Below are 23,776 nucleotides of genomic sequence, written 5' to 3'. Positions count from 1 at the left end.
CAGGGCATGGGAGGGGACCCAGGGCATGGGAGGGGACCCAGGGCATGGGAGGGGACCCAGGGCATGGGAGGGGACCCAGGGCATGGGAGGGGACCCAGGGCATGGGAGGGACACCCCTAAGTATCTGATGAGACAGTTGCAGTCGCTAAGCACAGCTACAACCTAATAGAGCAAAGAAGCAGTGTAAAGCATGGAGGAAAGACAGAATGGCACCATGAGCATATCATGAAACAAAAAGGTGTATTTTAGCCACAAAAATAACAAACAACATGAACCCAGCCTATGTTAGACTCCCTGGGGGAAATTTACCAAAACCTGTGTAGAGGAAAAGTGGTGCAGTTGCCCATAGCAACCAATTGAATGGCTTCTTTCATTTCCGAAGAGGGCCTGTTAAAAATGAAAGAAGCCATCTGATTGGTTGCTATGGGCAACTGCACCGCTCGTCCTCTACACAGGATTTGATATATGTGTCCCCCCCCTGAACATAACTGTGTCCTAATGGAGCAGAGCTGCAGTGTAAAGCACGAGACAGATCCGCACCCTGGGCTTGTGAGGAGACAGGAGGGGGATATCTAGACGGAGTCCACTGTAAGGGCGTGAAGTGGTTAACACCCCTTATTCTATTGTATATTGCTCTCGTAGATTATTCTCCGCCATCAAACAATTATCAGGACTGGATCCGATTTTCCATTCCCCGGTGAGCGCTTATCAGCAGCCGGCACATAATAACACTAGTAATGGCTTTATAATGTCGTCGCATTACCGCCGATTACAACGCCACGGCCGCAACTCATTTAAATCCTCTTCACTTCACAACAGGAGACTCTGCTGCTGTTGGGAAACTACAACTCCCAGCAAGCGCCAACCCATTAGCCCACCATACTGGTTCTCACCCAGCTTGTTTTGTTTTGTTTTTTATTTATATTTTTTTATTATTATTATTTATTAATTACATTTTTTTTTTCTTTATTATTATTTTTTGTTTGCTTTTTAACCCTATGGCTGTTCAGGGGATCTGTAGCTTTGTGTAAAAAAATGGAAGCAAAAAAATAGCTAAAAAGCTGAAAATGTCCATTGAGTCACTTCCCCTGTGACAGCTGAAGTGTTGTTACAATATCCATTCCAGGCAACGAAATTTAAAGGGGTTAACCAGGAAAAAAATTTTTTTTTTTTATAACAACTGGCTTCAGAAAGTTAAACAGATTTGTAAATTACTTCTATTAAAAAAAATCTTAAAGGAGTATTCCGTCACAAAATAACTTATCCCCTATCCAAAAGGATAGGGGATAAGTTATAGATCGCGGGGGGTCCGAGCGCTGGGGCCCCCAGGGATCTCCTGGACGGGGGCGCGGCCGTCTGCAGGAAGTGAAGTTTGGTCCCCAGCAGAAAGCCGCGGTAGACACGCCCCCTCCATTTATCTCTATGGGGTACATGGAGGGGGCGTGTCAGCCGCCGCGTCATGCAGTGACGGAATGCCCCCTTTCCAGCATACTGCCGCGGCCCCGTCCAGGAGATCCCGGGGGCCCCAGCGCCAGGACCCCCCGCAATCTATAAATTATCCCCTATGCTTTGGATAGGGGATAAGTTATATTGCACTACAGATGTCCTTTAATCCTTCCAGTAGTTATCAGCTGCTGAAGTAGAGTTGTTCTTTTCTGTCTGACCACAGTGCTCTCTGCTGGCATCTGTCTGTCTGTCTCAGGAACTGTCCAGAGTAGGAGAAAATCGCCATAGGAAACCTCTTCTACTCTGTGCAGTTCCCGAGACAGACAGAGGTGTCAGCAGAGAGCACTGCGGCCAGACTGAAAAACGAACAACTCAACTTCAATAGCTGATAATTACTGGAATGATTTAGATTTTTTAAATAGAAGTAATTTACAAATCGCTTTCAATTTCTGGAGCCAGTTGATATAAAAAGAAAAGTTTTAAAAGTTTTTGTCCAAAATACCCCTTTAAGATAAACAAGTGTTTTTTTTTTTTTTTTTTTACCGATACATTGTATCAAACTCCTAGGTTCTGTTGCTTATGAATGAATTTACCAGCAGTTGATACAGTGGTAAAAATTGGGTCTAAACCGGTGGTCTCTAAACTGTGGCCCTCCAGATGTTGCAAAACTACAACTCCCAGCATGCCCGGACAGCCGTTGGCTGTCCGGGCATGCTGGGAGCTGTAGTTTTGCAACATCTGGAGGGCCACAGTTTGGAGACCACTGCAGTAGGAGAGTTCCAATCAGAGCGCAGCTAGTAGGTCCGGAGAACTGAACGCTGCGCTGTGATTGGTCGCTATGGGCGGTTGGTTTTCGTTTTTTGATAGATGAGGCTTATCTTCTCTATAGGAAAAGTAATTAACCGAAGACGAGCGGCTTTTTTCTTTCTTTTTTTTTTTTAAAGGAAATGATAGACTGCCGGGGAAATAAAGAGACTTCACAATATTCCGGAAAAGTCAATTATTTTCGGGGTCTTTGTGCGCGGACACACGCGTCATCTAACGTGGGACAACGCAAGACGGAGCAATCACCAGACTGAAGATGAAACGTTCCAGCCGGAAGAGTCTGAAGCCTTTGATTACAAGTGATTAAATTGGGGGGGGGGGGGGGGGGGGGAGGTCAGGTGACTTACGGGGCCGCCGAATAAACGGCGGAACGAATAAATAGGGATTTAAAGGGGTTATCCAGGAAAAAAAAAAAACATATATATATATATATATATATATATATAAAATCTCAACTGGCTCTAGAAAGTTAAACAGATTTGTAAATTACTTCTATTTAAAAATCTTAATCCTTTCAGTACTTATGAGCTTCTGAAGTTAAGGTTGTTCTTTTTCTGTCTAAGTGCTCTCTGATGACACCTGTCTCGGGAAACGCCCAGATTAGAAGAGGTTTGCTATGGGGATTGGTTTTTAAACTGGGCGGTTCCCGAGACACGTGTCATAACAGAGCACTAAGACAAAAAAAGAACAACCTTAACTTCAGAAGCTCATAAGTACTGAAAGGATTAAGATTTTTTAATAGAAGTAATTTACAAATCTGTTTAACTTTCTGAAGCCAGTTGATATATATATATATATAAAAAAAAAAAAAGTTTTTTCCTGGAATACCCCTTTAAGTAGCTGATTGTGGGGGTCCGATTGCTGGGGCCCTGCCGGAGTCTCCGGGATGGGACCCGGCTCTCTCAGTGAGGAGCGGGTGTTGTCTACCAATGATGCCCCAGAGTTGTACTCTTCAGTTCACCCATAGAATCGAGCGCATGCCGTCTGCAGCAGTCGCTCCTCACTGAGTGTCGGGGCCTGTCCTGGAGATCACAGGGAATCCCAGTTGTTGTACCACTCGCGATCAGCTACTAATCCCCTATTCTGTGTCCTCCTTTAAAGGGGTACTCCCCTGGTAAACCTTTTTTTTTTTTTTTTTTTTTTTAAATCAACTGGTGCCAGAAAGTTAAACAGATTTGTAAATTACTTCTATTAAAAAATCTTAATCCTTCCAGTACCTATCAGCTGCTGTATGCTCCACAGGAGCATTCATTTCCTTTGTCTGACCACAGTGCTCTCTGCTGACACCTCTGTCCATTTTAGGAACTGTCCAGAGCAGGAGAGGTTTTCTATACCGCCTGCTACCGCAACGTGCGTGACCAATACCGCTTGCTACCGCAACCTGCGTGTCCAATACCGCCTGCTACCACAACGTGCGTGTCCAATACCGCCTGCTACCACAACATGCATGTCCAATACCGCCTGCTACCACAACGTACGTGTCCAATACCGCCTGCTCCCACAACGTGCGTGTCCAATACCGCCTGCTACCACAACGTGCATGTCTGATTTCGCCACATTGCGTATGTTCAATCCCGCCTGCTCACACAAATATTATTAAAAGGTGCCATCTGCCTAGTTATGAAGTGACAGGGGTACAGGCAGTTTAAGGGTACGTTCACACTGCGGAATCTCCACTCGCAGAATTCCGCGAGCGGAGACTCCGTCTTGCGGCTGCCGCCGGCGGTAGGAGCGCGCGGCACTGTGCCGTCACCATGCAGTACTCGTGGAATTCCTCACTCGCGGAAGACCCGTTCACACTGATGATAATGTTCACTGCGCGGAATTTCAGGGAATATTGTTAGGGTACATTCACACCCTAACGTACCCTAACAATATTCCCTAACTCTTTCAGACTCTTGAGAGGCACATCTGTTTAGTACCGCAACCAAAATGGCCACCAGTAATTTACAGGGACTATTATAGGAATTTAAGAGTGCATAACCGATACAGCTATAAGCAGATATGCCATTCCGGAGCATAGAAAAGCCGAGTGACAATGTCTGAGCTAGCTTTCCATGCTCCATCTGATGGGTGATGACGTCATCTCATCTTTCACAATAAGTCAGGTGACCAAGGACTGACCACTTCTTGTAACACCTTAAAGGGGTACCTCCAATGCCCCAGTATTATGTACATTTTGTTCAGTACTCTTGGAGCGGGCGGCCGTGATTGTGACGTCACGGCCACGCCCCCTTTATCTCTATGTTCGGAACGCTGGAGCGGGAGAACCCCTTTAATCTGAGGGATTTTCTGTAGGTCAGATCGGTGATCACATGACTAGGTTTCTGTAATGAAAAGGCATGGATTAAGCTGTGCTGGAATAAAACGGATGGAGTTGTAGAACTAATGATGGCCCAAAAAATTAAAATAGCCATAAAAATACCCCAAACTACACCCCTACACTCCACAGATTCGTACATTTTTTACTGTGGGAGGACCTTTGACCCTTGTGTTCTGTCGCCCCCTTTTTCGAAAAGGGGGCGACAGAACACAAGGGTCAAAGGTCCTCCCACAGCAAAGTATGTACGAATCTGTGCTCCAGCAGGAGGAACCTAGAAGCCAAAAACAAAGGGGGATAAAGAAAAAAACGATCCCACAGATCATCTCAGGGATGTTGCTGTACGATTTAGTACGAAGTACAGTCATAACTGCGCATTAAATCGCGTCCCTATGGCGGTATAATGCCAGTGTGCCAAAGAGAAGCTGGAAGGAAATCCCATATGCAAAAACAGAGCCAGGCCCCAGACACCGCGTCCTCTACACCTCAGCATTTTCCTTGCAAATCGCCTCATCCTGCTCGGCAGGTATCCGTGACAATGGGTTATAGAAGCACAAACAGTGGGGCCTGACTACCAAAGAATACCCTACATGTACCAACACAGTGGGTATGGCAGGACTTGACAAATTTCAGACGCCAGGTTACTATGGCAACTAAGAATTTTGTTCTGGCAGCCTGGTTTTTGTCAGCGATGTTCACTCCTTAAGTTATTGGCCATCTTTTAACTCCGCCGCCATTCCTGTGCTGATCTGTGGGTGGGGCTCCAGTGTTACATTAGCAGCGGACGTCTGGTGACCATCGCAGCCAATCAGGGGCCTTGGCGGTCGTGCTCCATCTCAGGAGAAAGGAGCGTCGCATCACCGAAGAGGCCACTGATTGACTGTGACACAGGGAGAGATGAGGGGACAGTAATGACTGTGACACACAGGGAAAGATGAGGGGACAGTAATGACTGTGACAGGGAGTAGATGAGGGGACAGTAATGACTGTGACAGGGAGTAGATGAGGGGACAGTAATGACTGACAGGGAGTAGATGAGGGGACAGTAATGACTGTGACAGGGAGTAGATGAGGGGACAGTAATGACTGTGACAGGGAGTAGATGAGGGGACAGTAATGACTGTGACAGGGAATAGATGAGGGGACAGTAATAACTGACACACAAGGTGGAGATGAGGGGACAGTAATGACTGACAGGGAGTAGATGAGGGGACAGTAATGACTGTGACAGGGAGTAGATGAGGGGACAGTAATGACTGACAGGGAGAGATGAGGGGACAGTAATGACTGTGACAGGGAGTAGATGAGGGGACAGTAATGACTGTGACAGGGAGTAGATGAGGGGACAGTAATGACTGACAGGGAGAGATGAGGGGACAGTAATGACTGACAGGGAGTAGATGAGGGGACAGTAATGACTGACAGGGAGTAGATGAGGGGACAGTAATGACTGACAGGGAGTAGATGAGGGGACAGTAATGACTGACGGGAGAGATGAGGGGACAGTAATGACTGACAGGGGAGAGATGAGGGGACAGTAATGACTGACATGGAGTAGATGAGGGGACAGTAATGACTGACACAGGGGAGAGATGAGGGGACAGTAATGACTGACACAGGGGAGAGATGAGGGGACAGTAATGACTGACATGGAGTAGATGAGGGGACAGTAATGACTGACACAGGGGAGAGATGAGGGGACAGTAATGACTGACACAGGGGAGAGATGAGGGGACAGTAATGACTGACACAGGGGAGAGATGAGGGTATTGTAGTGACTGACACAGGGAGGAGATGAGGAGACAGTATTGTCGGTGACACAGGAGAGATGAGGGGAAAGTAAAAACGGAGACACAGGGAGAGATGAGGGGACAGTAATAACTGAGACACAGGGAGAGATGAGGGGACAGTAATAACTGAGACACAGGGAGAGATGAGGGGACAGTAATAACTGAGACACAGGGAGAGATGAGGGGACAGTAATAACTGAGACACAGGGAGAGATGAGGGGACAGTAATAACAGACACAGGGAGAGATGAGGGGACAGTAATAACAGACACAGGGAGAGATGAGGGGACAGTAATAACTGAGACACAGGGAGAGATGAGGGGACAGTAATAACTGAGACACAGGGAGAGATGAGGGGACAGTAATAACTGAGACACAGGGAGAGATGAGGGGACAGTAAGGACATTTCGTGACGTGCAGCATCCTGTCTCCTAGATGTAACAGATTTGTCCAGCCCTGGTATATGGGCCAATGGCCACAACAACAACATGATATCACTATACACAGGTTATCACCCACAGACCACGCCACACGAAAACCCCTTCTATTACCCCGTCACCCCCTCATCCGCAACCCTCCCCCTGCCAGGGAAAATGCTAAAATAATCCGGATTTGCTGAGCTGTGGCAGATTTCACCTCATCCCCCTCCATTTTCCAAGGAAACAGCTGGGATCGGGCGCGGGGCCAGAGAGCAGGGATTTTATAAAGCAGCAGTTTCCGGGTTATGTAGGAATCACGAGCGGTCGCTCAGCCGGATCCGTGAACAGGATATGAAGCGGCGCAGTTTTACGGCGATCGCACATAATTATCCCATATTGTACGGCAAGTAATCATTATGTGGACCCTGCACAGCTGAGGGTTTGTTACCATCTGTAGCCAGTCTAGACATGTAAATAATACATCAGCAGCACCAATCTATCTACTGTCGTGATAGTTTGTTACAGTGTATCAGTGCAGGAAAAAATATCAGCCTGGAGTTCTGATTGCACACGGTTATGAGACTTTAGATCAGCGTTTCCCAACCAGGGTGCCTCCAGCTGTTGGCAAACTACACATCTAGACCAGTGGTGTCCAAACTGTAGCCCCCCCCCCCCCCCCCCCCCAGATGTTGCAAAACTACAACTCCCAGCATGCCCGGACAGCCGTTGGCTGTCCGGGCATGCTGGGTGTTGTAGTTTGGCAACAGCTGGAGGCACCCTGGCCAGGAAACACTGCAATAGGGAAATAATATACCCACTTGGCTTTTTTCTTTTCTTTTTGACTCTTCATTGGAGTTTCATAAACTTCTATGGGAGCAAAAGAAGAAAAAAATAAAAAATAAATACAAAAAATAAACACGCCAAGAGAGGCGCCATATGGGTTTACTAATTCTTCAATAAAAATACTTAGAGATAGAGATATATATATATATATATATATATATATATATATATATATATATATCTCTATCTATATCTATCTCTATCTATATCTCTCTCTTTATCTCTCTATCTATCTCAACTGGCTCCAGAAAGTTAAACAGATTTGTAAATTACTTCTATTAAAAAATCTTAATCCTTTCAGTACTTATGAGCTTCTGAAGTTAAGGTTGTTCTTTTCTGTCTAAGTGCTCTCTGATGACACGTGTCTCGGGAACCACTCAGTTTAGAAGAGGTTTGCTATGGGGATTTGCTTCTAAACTGGGCGGTTCCCGAGACAGGTGTCAGCAGAGAGCATTTAGACAGAGAAGAATAACTCAACTTCAGAAGCTCATACGTACTGAAAGGATTAATATTTTTTAATAGAAGTAATTTACAAATCTGTTTAACTTTCTGGAGCCAGTTGATAGATAGATAGAGATTATATATATATCTATATCTATATCTATCTATCTATCTCTCTCTATCAAGTTTTTTCCTGGATAACCCCTTTAAGTTACATGATAAATGAATCACATGACTTGTAATGAGAAAAATGTAGGAGATGCCACTTGGCGCAGAAGTACCGCAAAAGGGGGTTACCAGTATTAGGAAAACAAAGTAGATTTCTTCCAAAAACTAAACCACCCCTGTCCTCATGTTGTATGCAGTATTACAGCTCTGTATCATTAAAGGGGTACTCCGGTGGAATTTTTTTTATTTTATTTTTTAAATCAACTGGTGCCAGAACATTAAAACAGATTTGCAAATTACTTCAATTTAAAAATCTTAATCCTTCCAGTACTTATCAGCTGCTGTATACTACAGATTAAAGTTGTGTAGTTCTTTCCAGTCTGATCACAGTGCTCTCTGCTGCTATCTGTGTCCATGTCAGGAACTGTGCAGTGTAGGAGCCAATCCACATAGCAAACCTCTCCTGTCAGAAGGTGTCAGAAGAGAGCACTGTGGTCAGACCGGAAAGAACCACACAACTTCCTGTGGAGCACGCAGCAGCTGATAAGTACTGGAAGGATTAAGATTGTTATACAGAAGTCATTTACAAATCTGTATAACTTTCTGGCACCAGATGATTTAAAAATAATAATAATAATAATAATAATAATAATAATAATAATGTTTCCACCGGAGTACCCCTTTTAAAGTGAATGAATCTATGTTGTAATACCACACACAACCTGAAGACATGGGTGGCGCTGTCCAGTTTAGATGAAATTGGGAGAGATAAAAACAGAAGAACAGGGGCGCTCCCTTGTAACGTATACCGACTTGGTGTGAACCCTATAGGGTGATGGCGATCTGATCCACGGCTTTTTGAAGGTCGTGGTTAACAGGGTACCGTGGGATGTGTAAAATTGGGGCTGCTGCACTCTGACCTATTCTGGACTCCCAATGGGAAATGCAAGTGATAGTAGGAAAAAGCCACTGCTAAAGGGTGCTCACAGTAAGACGGACTCAGGCCAGAACAGGACAATAAATATTTTATTTGACAATACGGGAAACGCGTTTCCATATTGTCAAATAAAATATTTATTGTCCTGTGCTGGTCTGAGTCCGTCTTACTGTGAGCACCCTTTAGCAGGGCCTCCGACCTCCTTTTTCCTACTATCACTTGCTGTCCACTTTAGAAATGTCACTTTTCCTATACAGTTTTATTGAAATCTGAGTTAAAGGGGTTATCCAGGAAAAACATTTTTTATAGATATAAATATATACACACACACACACACACACATATACATATATATACATATACATATACATAGAGATAGAGATATATATATCTCTCTATCTATCTGGCTCCAGAAAGTTAAACAGATTTGTAAATTGCTTCTATTAAAAAATCTTAATCCTTTCAGTACTTATGAGCTGCTGAAGTTGAGTTGTTCTTTTCTGTCTACGTGCTCTCTGATGGCACCTGTCTCGGGTACTGTCCAGAGTAGAAGCAAATCCCCATAGCAAACCTCTTCTACTCTGTGCAGTTCCCGAGACAAGCAGAGATGTCAGCAGAGAGCACTGTTGCCAGACAGAACAGAACAACTCAACTTCAGCAGCTGATAATTATTGGAAGGACTAAGATTTTTTTTATGGAAGTAATTTACAAATTTGATTAACTTTCAGCCAGATGAGAGAGAGAGAGATTTTAATTATATATATAATATATATATATATATATATATATATATATAAAAAAATAAATAAAACGTTTTTTAAGCTAAGGGTTTGTTACAATTACACCAAGTCTAGACACATCAAAGGGGTATTTCAGGAAAGAAATTATTTTTTTTTATATCAACTGGCTCCAGAAAGTTAAACAGATTTGTAAATTACTTCTATAAAAAAAAAGTTTAAAAAAAAATCTTAATCCTTCAATACTTATCAGCTGCTGAAGTGGAGTGGTTCTTTTCTGTCCGGCAACAGTGCTCTCTGCTGACATCTCTGCTTGTCTCGGGAACTGCACAGAGTAGAAGAGGTTTGCTATGGGGATTTGCTTCTAAACTGGGCGGTTCCCGAGACAGGTGTCATCAGAGAGCACTTAGACAGAAAAGAACTCAACTTCAGCAGCTCATAAGTATATATTTTTTTAATAGAAGTAATTTACAAATCTGTTTAACTTTCTGGAGCCAGTTGATTGATATATATAATAAAATAAAAAGTTTTTTCCTGGATAACCCCTTTAACAAAATGGACAGAGGATCAGAGAGCGTCCCTCACTTTTGGGGATCACAATAGGTCCATACGTTACATAGACGACCCAACGATTTGAACGGCACCACGTAATACTTTATTTCACCTGTGGTGGCGCTGCAGAGAAGCTGAACACTTTGCTGATAGGTTTCCCTTAGGGTACGTTCGCACCTGGCGTATTTTGCAGCTGCGTATTTTCCTACCCATTGACTTCAATGGGAAATAAAATACGCAGCGGCAAATACGCAGCAAAATACGCCAGGTGGGAACGTACCCTAAAGATCACAGCTGATCAAGTGTGTGTGTTTTTTCTAGACCAGTGGTCTCCAAACTGTAGCCCCCCCCCCCCAGATGTTGCAAAACTACAACGCCCAGCATGCCCGGACAGCCGACGGCTGTCCGGGCATGCTGGGAGTTGTAGTTTTGCAACAGCTGGAGGCTGTGTACAGATTTAGACCAGGTAAACAGGTGCTTTAAATAAGTAAAGGCGCCCCAGGCAAGCTGTAGGGACTGAGGGTGGTCTTGCGGTTGGGGGGGGGGGGGCAGTTGAACTTTACAACCATGAGTACAGAACGGAGGCGACGGCGTAATCTCGGCTCTCCTCGGGATATGCAGATCAATCCCAGCTAAACGCTTTTATTGATGCGCACTTTAATGAAGCGGAATCTGCAGCTTAAGCTTTTCTAAACGCTTCTCCTAGGGATTGTGTATAGGAGACGGCGCGCAAAAAACAAACACATCGCCGGCAGTGTGTACCACAAGACCTGGGCAAGACATGTATACCGTACATAAGATCCGTAGGAAGAGACACATAGGCAACAAACGGAGATTTAAAAAAAAAAAAATTATAATTATAATTAATAAAAAAATAAAAATTATATATATATATATATATATATATATATATATATATATATATATTATTAATAATAATATTAATATTGACACTGTTAAAACGAAAAATGGCCCCTGCCGGACCGCACTGACTTAGAACGGGATCCATTGGTTTTTGTCATGGGGGTTTTGATAGGAAGAATGGCGCTGCGTGCTGCTATATTTTGCCTATTAAACGGGTACTCCGGTGGAAATTTATTTATTTATTTTTTTTTTTATTTATTTTTTTTTTTTTATCAACTGGTTCCAGAAAGTTAAACAGATTTGTAAATTACTTCTATATAAAAATCTTCATCCTTCCAGTACTTTTTAGCAGCTGTATGCTACAGAGGAAATTCTTTTTCCTTTTTTTTGTCTTGTCCCCAGTGCTCTCTGCTGACACCTCTGTCCGTGTCCGGAACTGTCCAGAGCAGGAGAAAATCCTCATAGCAAACCTATGCTGCTCTGGACAGTTCCTGACACGGACAGAGGTGTCAGCAGAGAGCACTGTGGACAAGACAAAAAAAGAAATTCAAAAAGAAAAGAATTTCCTCTGTAGCATACAGCTGCTGCTAGTAAGTACTGGAAGGGTAAAGATTTTTTAATAGAAGTCATTTACAAATCTGTTTAACTTTCTGGCACCAGTTCATTTAAAAAAAATATATAAATAAATGTTTTTTCACCAGTGTACCCCTTTAAATCTGTATAGCCCTTACAAGGAAACATAAAAGAAATTAGATTTGACACAATTACTATATGTATTTAAATATAATAAAAAGCTCTCAGCATCTTGCCGACCCCACAAACTCTCCCTTAAAAGGGGTTATCCAGGAAAAAAAATAAATAAATAAATATATTATATATATATATATATTTTTTTTTTTTTTTTATATATATATATATATCAACAGATTTGTAAATTACTTCTATTAAAAAAAATCTTAATTCTTTCAGTACTTATGAGCTGCTGAAGTTGAGTTGTTCTTTTCTGTCTAAGTGCTCTCTAATGACACCTGTCTCAGGAACTGTCCAGAGTAGAAGCAAATCCCCATAGCAAACCTCTTCTACTCTGTGCAGTTCCCGAGACAAGCAGAGAGCACTGTTGCCAGACAGAAAAGAACAACTCAACTTCAGCAGCTGATAATTACTGGAAGGATTAAGATTTTTTAATAGACGAAATTTACAAATCTGTTTAACTTTCTGGAGCCAGTTTCCTGGAATACCCCTTTAACACACAATGCATCCTTTACCTAAAACACACAGGATACCCCTCAGTCCGGTCCCTTCTCCCATCCCTCCCTAATCTAACTCACAAATTATCTTCTTCTGCACTACAGTTAATTTTATCCGATGAGTGGATTCATTGAAACAATAATTGATCAACTAAACGATTATGAAAATAATTGTTAGTCGCAGCCCTAGACAAAATCTTGACATTTTGGGTCCACGGCCGAGAAACTCTCCAGATCTCAATCCCATAGAGAACCTGTGGTCAATAATCAAAAATAGCCAAAAACACAGAAATTGTGATAAACTCCGGCCAATGAGGTAAGAATAGGAGGTCATAGGGCCAGGATTTGGCCAAGACGAGGATATCCAGCATGACAGGGAGAAGTGCAGAAGACTTGGGAAAGAAGAAGAAGGGTCAGTATTGGAAATGGATGCCGGAAACACACCGTCACCCGGCTTCCTCCTTGTTCTTGACTTGATACAATTTTTACTCCTATTAATACATCACAACTAAGCAGATTTGCCATTCAGGACACTAGGAAAGTTGGATAACCAGAAATGAGCTCTGTAGTTAAACTGAAAGTTTCTGGAATAAAAAAAAAAAAGGGGAGGAACGCGGCCCCCCACATTCCTCAGCAGTAGAGATGAGCGAACTTACAGTAAATTTGATTCGTCACGAACTTCTCGGCTCGGCAGTTGATGACTTTTCCTGCATAAATTAGTTCAGCCTTCAGGTGCTCCGGTGGCCTGGAAAAGGTGGATACAGTCCTAGGAGACTCTTTCCTAGGAATGTATCCACCTTTTCCAGCCCACCGGAGCACCGGAAAGCTGAACTAATTTACGCAGGATAAGTCATCAACTGCCGAGCCGAGAAGTTCGTGTCGAATCGAATTTACTGTAAGTTCGCTCATCTCTACTCAGCAGTCCAGGGATAAGGCGCCACTCAGCTTTCCCAAAAACGTAAGAGGAGGACGACTCATGGACTTTACTGGAATGCCCTTCCTTGGGTGAGCACGGGATCAGCACGTGCCCCCTCCTCTCCTCCGCAGCAGCAATCACATGGTTAATGCATTCCAAATCCCTGCGCCATTCTCTTTTTATTTCGCCAGAATTCACACCTCCTCCTCCTCCTCCCTCCAATATTCCAAAACAACAGAGGAGGATCAGGAAGAGCGAGATACAGTCCCCAAGGACTAGACACAACTGTGCACCACCAGTAGTTGCAAAACTACAACTCCCAGCATGCCCGGACAGCCGAAGACTTGGAAAAGAAGAAGGGTCAGTATTTGAAATATTCTACAAATGCTTGATGTACTTGTCAATAAAAAAGTTTTAGAGACTTATAAAAAGGCTTCTAATATGACTTCAGTAACCATGGAAACATCTGACTTGGGGCCCATTCACACTACGGAATTCCGCTTGCACACTTGCCGCACCAAAAATCAACACTTGTTTCACGCCCAATTTATCAGCGAAAATTGGTGTCGGGAAGAAAAAAAAAAAAAAAAAAAGTCCCACTGCACAAATTAGAATCTGACGAAAGAATGTTGTGTTACTTGGCGGAATCCAGATTGCGTAATTCCCGCCGTGGAAATTCTGGAGTGTGCAATGTGCAGCGGAATCCCATTGAAAAAAAAAAAAAAAAAAACATAAACCATAATGTACACTTTCTTTCGCATACACCATAACGTAGTTGAGTAAATTTCTGCATACGGCAAACTTGAAATGGATTGTAACGGAAACGGCGACAAAAACGTAATGTGGACAAATGGTGGTGGTGGGGGGGCCCAGCCGGGTGTCTTTTATTACTTTTCCAATATCATCACGGGGGCGTTCAGAAAGGACAGCCCCCCCACTTCATAAGTGAAGGAAAAAGGAAAGGGTTAAGTGTTTACACGTGCTGCTGATGGCTGTGCGCGTTCTGCATCCCGCACGTGTAACCCAAGCAGCGGGCGCACGCGACATGTAGGCTGCAGATAAACAGATGAAGATGACGCAGAGGCAACGCAAACATGGCCGCTAGCCTGACATTGATCCATGTACAGCTGTTGCAAAACTACAACTCCCAGCATGGCTGTTGGCTGTCCGGGCATCCTGGGAGTTGTAGTTTTGCAACAGCTAGCAAAAACACTGACACAGACCCATGACTCAATATGGGTTTATGATATACCATGTATGACAACAGCGGCAGAACGTGGCTGTACTCCCCTTGATGAAGCTACGTGTAGAGGTGAAACACGTAGGAGGTGGCAATTTGGTATTTTTTTTTTTTTTTTTTTTTTTTTTTAACACCGGTATTGTGCGTTCAATAATTTATTCCACATCTCTAATCTTTAATCCTATATAGGATTAGTGACCTGCAGTTTGGACCGCAGTCCAGTTACGTCAATGCTATTACACACGCTCATACATGAATATCTGGTTACACGTCTATATTGGACACGCTTAGTCACGCGTCATACTTTATATCAGTGGTCTCCAACCTGCGGACCTCCAGATGTTGCAAAACTACAACTCCCAGCATGCCCGGACAGCCAACGGCTGTCCGGGCATGCTGGGAGTTGTAGTTTTGCAACATCTGGAGGTCCGCAGGTTGGAGACCACTGCTTTATATGTGGGGGTTCTGGGGGAGATTTATCAAAACCAGGGGAAAAAGTTGCCCAGTTGCCCATAGCAACCAATCAGATCGCTTCTTTCACTTTTGAAAAGGCCTTTTCAAAAGTGAAAGAAGCGATGTGATTGGTTGCTATGGGCAACTGGGCAACATTTCCTCTATATAGGTTTTCATAAATCTCCCCCAGAATGTTAAACTATAATTATATATACTTTCCAATTGACTTTTGGGCGATATTTAGTTGGTAATACTATTTTACTACGTTACACACGTGGCCTCCATTCTTTACACTGCAGGCTGCATCCAGCCTTTGGTTAAAGTTTATCTGTGGTAAATTTTTTACAGGACCTGCCATTAAAAGGGGTATTCCAGGAAAAAACATATTTTTTAATATCAACTGGCTCCAGAAAGTGAAATAGTTTTGTAAATGACTTCTATTAAAAAATCTTAATCCTTTCAATAATTATCAGCTGCTGAAGTTGAGTTGTTGTTGTTTTCTGTCTGGCAACAGTGCTCTCTGCTGACATCTCTGCTTGTCTCGGGAACTGCACAGAGTAGAAGAGGTTTGCTATGGGGATTTGCTTCTAAACTGGGCGGATCCCGAGACAGGTGTCATCAGAGAGCACTTAGACAGAAAAGAACAACTCAACTTCAGAAGCTAATAACTATTGGAAGGATTAAGATTTTTTAATAGAAGTAATTTACAGATCTGTTTAACTTTCTGGAGCCAGTTGATATATAAAAAAAGTTTTTTCCTGGATAACCCCTTTAAGCCGACAAAAGTGATCCCCAACCTGTGTTTCCCCCTTAAACCTGGGAGTTGTAGTTCTCAGCCCTACAAGATGATCTCATGCCCCAGGGGAGCGACTACTCATCGTTTCCTCTGAGGAAGTCGCCTCGGCTCCCATGAATCAATTTCCTTCCCCAGCTCCTGGGTCGTGCACCAGAAGTTCTCCCTTGATGTTGTGGAACTACAACTCTCAGCATTCACAAAGACTACAGAAGCTACACCACCATCAGACTGGGGCATAGATCGGTGACCTCCAAACTGTGGACCTCTAGCTGTCATGGAACTACAACTCCCAGCATTCACAGTGGGGCCACTTCTCTAGCCCCTATCAGACTTGGGCATAGATAGGTGGTCTCTAAACTAAGGACCTCCAGCTGTCGTGGAACCACAACCCCCAGCATCCACAAGGCCTAGAGAAGTTGTCCCTTCATCACACCTGGGAGACCATAGATCGGTGGTCACCAAACTGTGGACCTCTAGCTGTTGTGAATGCTGGGAGTTGTAGTTCGTCAAGGGCTAGAGAAGCCGTCCCTCTATCAAGCCCAGGAGACTATAGATTGGTGGTCTCCAAACTGTGAACCTCCAGCTGTTGTGGAACTACAATTCCCAGCATGCATAAGGACTAGAGAAGCTATCCCACCATCAGACCTGCGCATAGATCGGTGGTCTCCAAACTGTGAACCTCCAGCTGTCATGGAACTACAGTTCCCAGCATGCACAAGAGCTGGAGAAATTGTCCCTTCATCACATCTGGGAGACCATAGATCGGTGGTCACCAAACTTTGGACCTCCAGCTGTTGTGGAACTAAAACTCCCAGCATCCACAAAGACTAGAGAAGCAGCCCCACCATCAGACTCAGGCATAGATCGGTGGTCTCAAAACTGTGGACCTCCAGCTGTTGTGGAACTACAACTCTCAGCATTCAGAAAGGGAAGCCATCCCACTAACACAATCAGTCATAGTTCAGTGGTCTCCAAACTGTGGACCTCCAGCTGTTGTGGAACTACAAGTCCCAGCATGCACAAGGACTAGAGAAGCTATCCCACCATCAGACCCAGGCATAGATCGGTGGCCTCAAAGCTGTGGACATATGGCTTTTGTGGAACTACAACTCCCAGCTTTTAAAAATGGCTAGAAAAGCAGTCAATCACTCTATCACACCCGGGAGACCATAGATCGGTGGCCTCCAAACTGTGTGCCTCCAGCTGTTGCAAAACTACAACTCCCAGCATGCCGGGAGAGATGCTGGCTGTCTGGGCATGTTGAAAGTTGTAGTTTTGCAACAGCTGGAGGCACACTGTTTGGAGGACTAGGCTATAGATGATAAGTTTACTCATCAGATGAAAGCACGGAAAATGTCCTAAAGGGGAACACCACCCAAAATCAACTTCTGATCACAAGACCCATAATTTAGGAAATAATTATTTTAGGTGTACTTCCCCTTTAAGGACTCAAAGTAAAAAAATAAATAAATAAAACTTCCTAAGTAAAAAGTTGCTTATCTGCTTCTTGGAAAGCTGGGGGACGACCAACATGGCCGCCGGAACACACACCGTAACTTAGCTTCCTTGATACAATTTTTACTCCTATTAATACATCACAACTAAGCAGATTTGCCATTCAGGACCCTAGGAAAGTTGCACAACCAAATATGAGCTCTGTAGTTCTTAAAGTGTCTGGAATAAAAAAATTTAAAAAATAATAAATAAAAAAAAAGGGAGGAACGCGGCGCCCACATTACTCAATCAGCAGTCCAGGGATAAGGCGCCACTCAGCATTCTCAAAAACATAAGAGGAGGACGACTCATGGAGTTTACCGGAATGCCCTTCCTTGGGTGAGCACAGGATCAGCACATGCCCCCTCCGCAGCAGCAATCACATGGTTAATGCATTCCAAATCCCTGCGCCATTCTCTTTATTTCGCCAGAATTCACACCTCCTCCTCCTGCTGCCGCCTCCAATATTCCAAAACAACAGGAGGAGGATCAGGAAGAGCGAGATACAGTCCCCAAGGACTAGACACAACTGTGCACCTCCAGTAGTTGCAAAACTACAACTCCCAGCATGCCCGGACAGCCGTTGGCTGTCCGGGCATGCTGGGAGTTGCAGTTTTGCAACATCTGGAGGTTCCCCCGGTGGGAGACCACTGATATAGAACTATTAGAACTATTGCAGACTCCCCACAATAGTAACACTAATACTGATCACATGATCTATATAGGTCTTTGTATGTATGTGTGTGTGTTTTTATTTTAATATTAATATATGAAACACACACATACATATTATTTACACAAAACCTAACATACACATACATACATATATATATATAAATAAATGTTTGTGTGTATGTGTGCTTATAAAACGTACGTGTGTGTGTGTGTGTGTATAGATATATGTGTGTGTGTATATATATATATATGTATATTGTGTATATGTATGTATGTGTTTACAGTCATGGCCGTAAATGTTGGCACCCCTGAAATTTTTCTAGAAAATGAAGTATTTCTCACAGAAAAGGATTGCAGTAACACATGTTTTGCTATACACATGTTTATTCCCTTAGTGTGGATTGGAACTAAACCAAAAAAAGGAGGAAAAAAAGCAAATTGGACATAATGTCACCAAACTCCAAAAATGGGCTGGACATAATTATTGGCACCCTTACCTTAATATTTGGTTGCAGACCCTTTGGAAAAAAATAACTGAAATCAGTGGCTTCCTATAACTATCAATAAGCTTCTAACACCTCTCAGCCGGAATGTTGGACCACTCTTCCTTTACAAACTGCTCCAGGTCTCTCTTATTGGAAGGCGCCTTTTCCCAACAGTAATTTTAAGATCTCTCCACAGGTGATCAATGGGATTTAGATCTGGACTCATTGCTGACACTTCAGAACTCTCCAGCACTTTGTTGCCATCCATTTCTGGGGGCTTTTTGATGTATGTTTGGGGTCATTGTCCTGCTGGAAGACCCAAGATCTCGGACACAAACCCAGCTTTCTGACACTGGGCTGTACAGTGCGACCCAAAATCCATTGGTAATCCCCAGATTTCATGATGTCTTGTACACATTCAAGGCCCCCAGGGCCAGAGGCAGCAAAACAACCCAAAACATCACTGACCTCCACCATATTTCACTGTAGGTCCTGTGTTCTTTTCTTTGTAGGCCTCATTCCGTTTTCGGTAAACAGTAGAATGATGTGCTTTACCAAAAAGCTCTATCTTGGTCTCATCTGTCCACAAGACGTTTTCCCAGAAGGATTTTGGTTACTCAAGTTCATTTTGGCAAAATGTAGTCTTGTTTTTTTTATGTCTCTGTGTCAGCAGTGGGGTCCTCCTGGGTCTCCTCCATACTGGGGTCCTCCCGGGTCTCCTCCATAGTGGGGTCCTCCCGGGCCTCCTCCATAGTGGGGTCCTCCTGGGCCTCCTCCATAGTGGGGTCCTCCTGGGCCTCCTCCATAGTGGGGTCCTCCTGGGCCTCCTCCATAGTGGGGTCCTCCTGGGCCTCCTCCATAGTGGGGTCCTCCTGGGCCTCCTCCATAGTGGGGTCCTCCTGGGCCTCCTCCATAGTGGGGTCCTCCTGGGCCTCCTCCATAGTGGGGTCCTCCTGGGCCTCCTCCATAGTGGGGTACTCCTGGGTCTCCTCCATAGTGGGGTCCTCCTGGGTCTCCTCCATAGTGGGGTCCTCCTGGGTCTCCTCCATAGTGGGGTCCTCCTGGGTCTCCTCCATAGTGGGGTCCTCCTGGGTCTCCTCCATAGTGGGGTCTTCCTGGGTCTCCTCCATAGTGGGGTCCTCCTGGGTCTCCTCCATAGCGGGGTGCTCCTGGGTCTCCTCCATAGCGTTTCATTTCATTTAAATGACAACGGATAGTTCGCACTGACACTGATGCTCCCTGAGCCTGCAGGACACCTTTCATTAATTTTTCTCTTCTGTCCACGCCCAGGGAGATTATCTACAGGGCCATGGGTTGCAAACTTCTTGATAATGTTGCGCACTGTGGACAAAGACAAATCTAGATCTCTGGAGATGGACTTGTAACCTTGAGATTGTTGATATTTTTCCACAATTTTGGTCCTCAGACAGTTATCTTATCCTCTTTCTGTTGTCCATGCTTAGTGTGGCACACACAGACACACAATGCAAAGACTAAGTGAACTTCTCTCCTTTTTATCTGCTTTCAGGTGTGATTTTTATATTGCCCACACCTGTTACTTTCCCCAGGTGAGTTTAAAGGAGCATCACATGCTTGAAACAATCTTATTTTTCCACAATTTTGAAAGGGTGCCAATAATTTTGTCCAGCCCATTTTTGGAGTTTGGTGACATTATGTCCAATTTGCTTTTTTTTCCTCCCTTTTTTGGTTTAGTTCCAATCCACACAAAGGGAATAAACATGTGTATAGCAAAACGTGTTACTGCAATCCTTTTCTGTGAGAAATAATTCATTTTCTTGAACAATTTCAGGGGTGCCAACATTTACGACCATGACTGTGTGTATTTATGTATATGTATGTGTGTATATTTATGTATGTGTGTGTATTTATGTATATGTATGTGTGTGTATTTATGTATATGTATGTGTGTATATGTATGTGTGTATATTTATGTATATGTATGTGTGTATTTATGTATGTGTGTGTATTTATGTATATGTATGTGTATATTTATGTATGTGTGTGTATTTATGTATATGTATGTGTGTATATTTATGTATATGTATGTGTGTATATTTATGTATGTGTGTGTATTTATGTATATGTATGTGTGTATATTTATGTATGGGTGTGTATTTATGTATATGTATGTGTGTATTTATGTATATGTATGTGTGTATATTTATGTATATGTATGTGTGTATTTATGTATGTGTGTGTATTTATGTATATGTATGTGTGTGTATTTATGTATATGTATGTGTGTATATTTATGTATGTGTGTGTATTTATGTATATGCATGTGTGTATATTTATGTATGTGTGTGTATTTATGTATATGTATGTGTGTATATTTATGTATGGGTGTGTATTTATGTATATGTGTGTGTATTTATGTATGTGTGTGTGTGTGTGTATTTATGTATATGTGTGTGTGTATTTATGTATATGTATGTGTGTATTTATGTATATGTATGTGTGTGTTTCAGGATAACTTCCAAATGGCTGAAATATTGTGATTGGGGATAGATGAAAAGGATAGGAAGCCAAAGGCTGTCCGGGCATGCTGGGAGTTGTAGTTTGGCAACAGGAAGACACACTGATTTTGTCACCGATACCCCATTCCCGGCTCCTGCACTAACACACAGCACCAGCCTCCTCTCCCTGCAGCCAGCCGGGCACAACACAGCACCAGCCTCCTCCCTGCAGCCAGCCGGGCACAACACAGCACCAGCCTCCTCCCTGCAGCCAGCCGGGCACAACACAGCACCAGCCTCCTCCCTGCAGCCAGCCGGGCACAACACAGCACCAGCCTCCTCCCTGCAGCCAGCCGGGCACAACACAGCACCAGCCTCCTCCCTGCAGCCAGCCGGGCACAACACAGCACCAGCCTCCTCCCTGCAGCCAGCCGGGCACAACACAGCACCAGCCTCCTCCCTGCAGCCAGCCGGGCACAACACAGCACCAGCCTCCTCCCTGCAGCCAGCCGGGCACAACACAGCACCAGCCTCCTCCCTGCAGCCAGCCGGGCACAACACAGCACCAGCCTCCTCTCCTTGCAGCCAGCCGGGCACAACACAGCACCAGCCTCCTCTCCTTGCAGCCAGCCGGGCACAACACAGCATCAGCCGGGCACAACACAGCACCAGCCTCCTCCCTGCAGCCAGCCGGGCACACAGCTCTGTAGCGTCACCTTAAATTCTCTCTGGCAGTTTCCATTTTTAGCAGCAGATAATCCGCGCCGCGCACGTGCATCACCAATCCCCAAAACAATGGTCTCCGGTGAATGAAAACCCAGCATATGCCCCCGATCAGCCGTGGCACCGAGCGACAGGCAGAACTACCAAGTAACCAACATGTCCCGGCACAACAGAACTGCAACACTGACCCAAATACCCAGTGGTGTTGGCACATACCAGTCATAAGATGGCACAATGTGCGGAATCACCGGTATAATTATAAGGGGTTATACAGGTTTAGAACAAAACATTGTTGATTTCTTCCAGAAACAGCGCCACTCCTGTCCTCAGGCTGTCTGTGGTACTGCAGCTCGGTTCCAAGAGAATGTAGCAGAGCTGTAATACCGCACACAGCCTGAGCACAGGTGTGGTGTTGTTTTTACAACCCATTTAAAGGGCTTGCTGTCAGTGAATGGAAACGTTTACATCCAGAGACATAAGACCTGTTCACACCTGACGACTCTGCAGATTAGAATTATATTGTTATAACTATATCTGGTCCGGACAATGTCACCAGTCACTGACCATAACAAAGATCCGGACAGCGCAGAACAGACCCACCGAGCGTGGCATCCATTGTGCTGTTCTTCCAGGAGAACCACAAGTACCAGCAAGTATATAACTAACCATCAAGGGAATACGGCATAGAATATATTTTGATTGTAGTGGAACTATAAGTATCAGCAACTCTTAACACTGTATGTTCATGCTGGCATTGGTGGCTCTCCTCATTGTTAGGTACCAGCAGCAGGAGGGGGAACTACAAGTATCAGCATACCCTAACTGCTTTCACACTTGATAATACTTGAGAGTTTCGCTGCAATAACTTTGATGCTGAGACTTGTAGTTCCCCTAAAATATTCACTCATCTCTTCCTCACTCAATAGGTTGTTCTAAGATTCCTCCAGGAGAACTACAAGTACCAGGATGCCATACTGTACTGATGCCCCTCCAGGAGAACTACAAGTACCAGGATGCCATACTGTACTGATGTCCCTCCAGGAGAACTACAAGTACCAGGATGCCATACTGTACTGATGCCCCTCCAGGAGAACTACAAGTACCAGGATGCCATACTGTACTGATGCCCCTCCAGGAGAACTACAAGTACCAGGATGACATATTGTACTGATGCCCCTCCAGGAGAACTACAAGTACCAGGATGCCATACTGTACTGATGCCCCTCCAGGAGAACTACAAGTACCAGGATGCCATACTGTACTGATGTCCCTGCAGGAGAACTACAAGTACCAGGATGCCATACTGTACTGATGCCCCTCCAGGAGAACTACAAGCACCAGGATGCTATACTGTACTAATGCCCCTCCAGGAGAACTACAAGTACCAGGATGCTATACTGTACTAATGCCCCTCCAGGAGAACTACAAGTACCAGGATGCTATACTGTACTAATGCCCCTCCAGGAGAACTACAAGTACCAGGATGCTATACTGTACTAATGCCCCTCCAGGAGAACTACAAGTACCAGGATGCTATACTGTACTAATGCCCCTCCAGGAGAACTACAAGTACCAGGATGCTATACTGTACTAATGCCCCTCCAGGAGAACTACAAGTACCAGGATGCTATACTGTACTAATGCCCCTCCAGGAGAACTACAAGTACCAGGATGCCATACTGTTCTAAGATCCCTACAGGAGAAATACAAGTACCAGGATGCTATACTGTACTAATGCCCCTCCAGGAGAACTACAAGTACCAGGATGCTATACTGTACTAATGCCCCTCCAGGAGAACTACAAGTACCAGGATGCTATACTGTTCTAAGATCCCTACAGGAGAACTACAAGTACCAGGATGCCATACTGTACTAATGCCCCTCCAGGAGAACTACAAGTACCAGGATGCCATACTGTACTGATGTCCC

At 44.2% G+C, this 23,776-nt stretch overlaps 1 protein-coding gene across 4 annotated transcripts in view; it reads right to left on the bottom strand.

The window, feature by feature from the left end:
* Positions 1-23,776, bottom strand: part of LOC130358264 (glycerophosphodiester phosphodiesterase domain-containing protein 5-like) — a 200,565-nt gene that overhangs the window by 174,524 nt on the left and 2,265 nt on the right. The window contains exon 1 of one of the 4 annotated variants that reach the window (XM_056561241.1): positions 7,618-7,639. The exons of the other annotated variants lie outside the window; for them this stretch is intronic. The gene's annotated coding sequence lies outside the window, so the exon portion shown is untranslated. Of the gene's footprint in view, positions 1-7,617; positions 7,640-23,776 lie in introns of those variants that run through there. 4 annotated transcript variants of the gene reach the window in all.

This window comes from Hyla sarda, chromosome 2, assembly GCF_029499605.1.
Source record: "Hyla sarda isolate aHylSar1 chromosome 2, aHylSar1.hap1, whole genome shotgun sequence".
In the NCBI taxonomy this organism is placed as follows: Eukaryota; Metazoa; Chordata; class Amphibia; order Anura; family Hylidae; genus Hyla; species Hyla sarda.
This window is presented reverse-complemented; position numbering and strand designations above follow the sequence as displayed.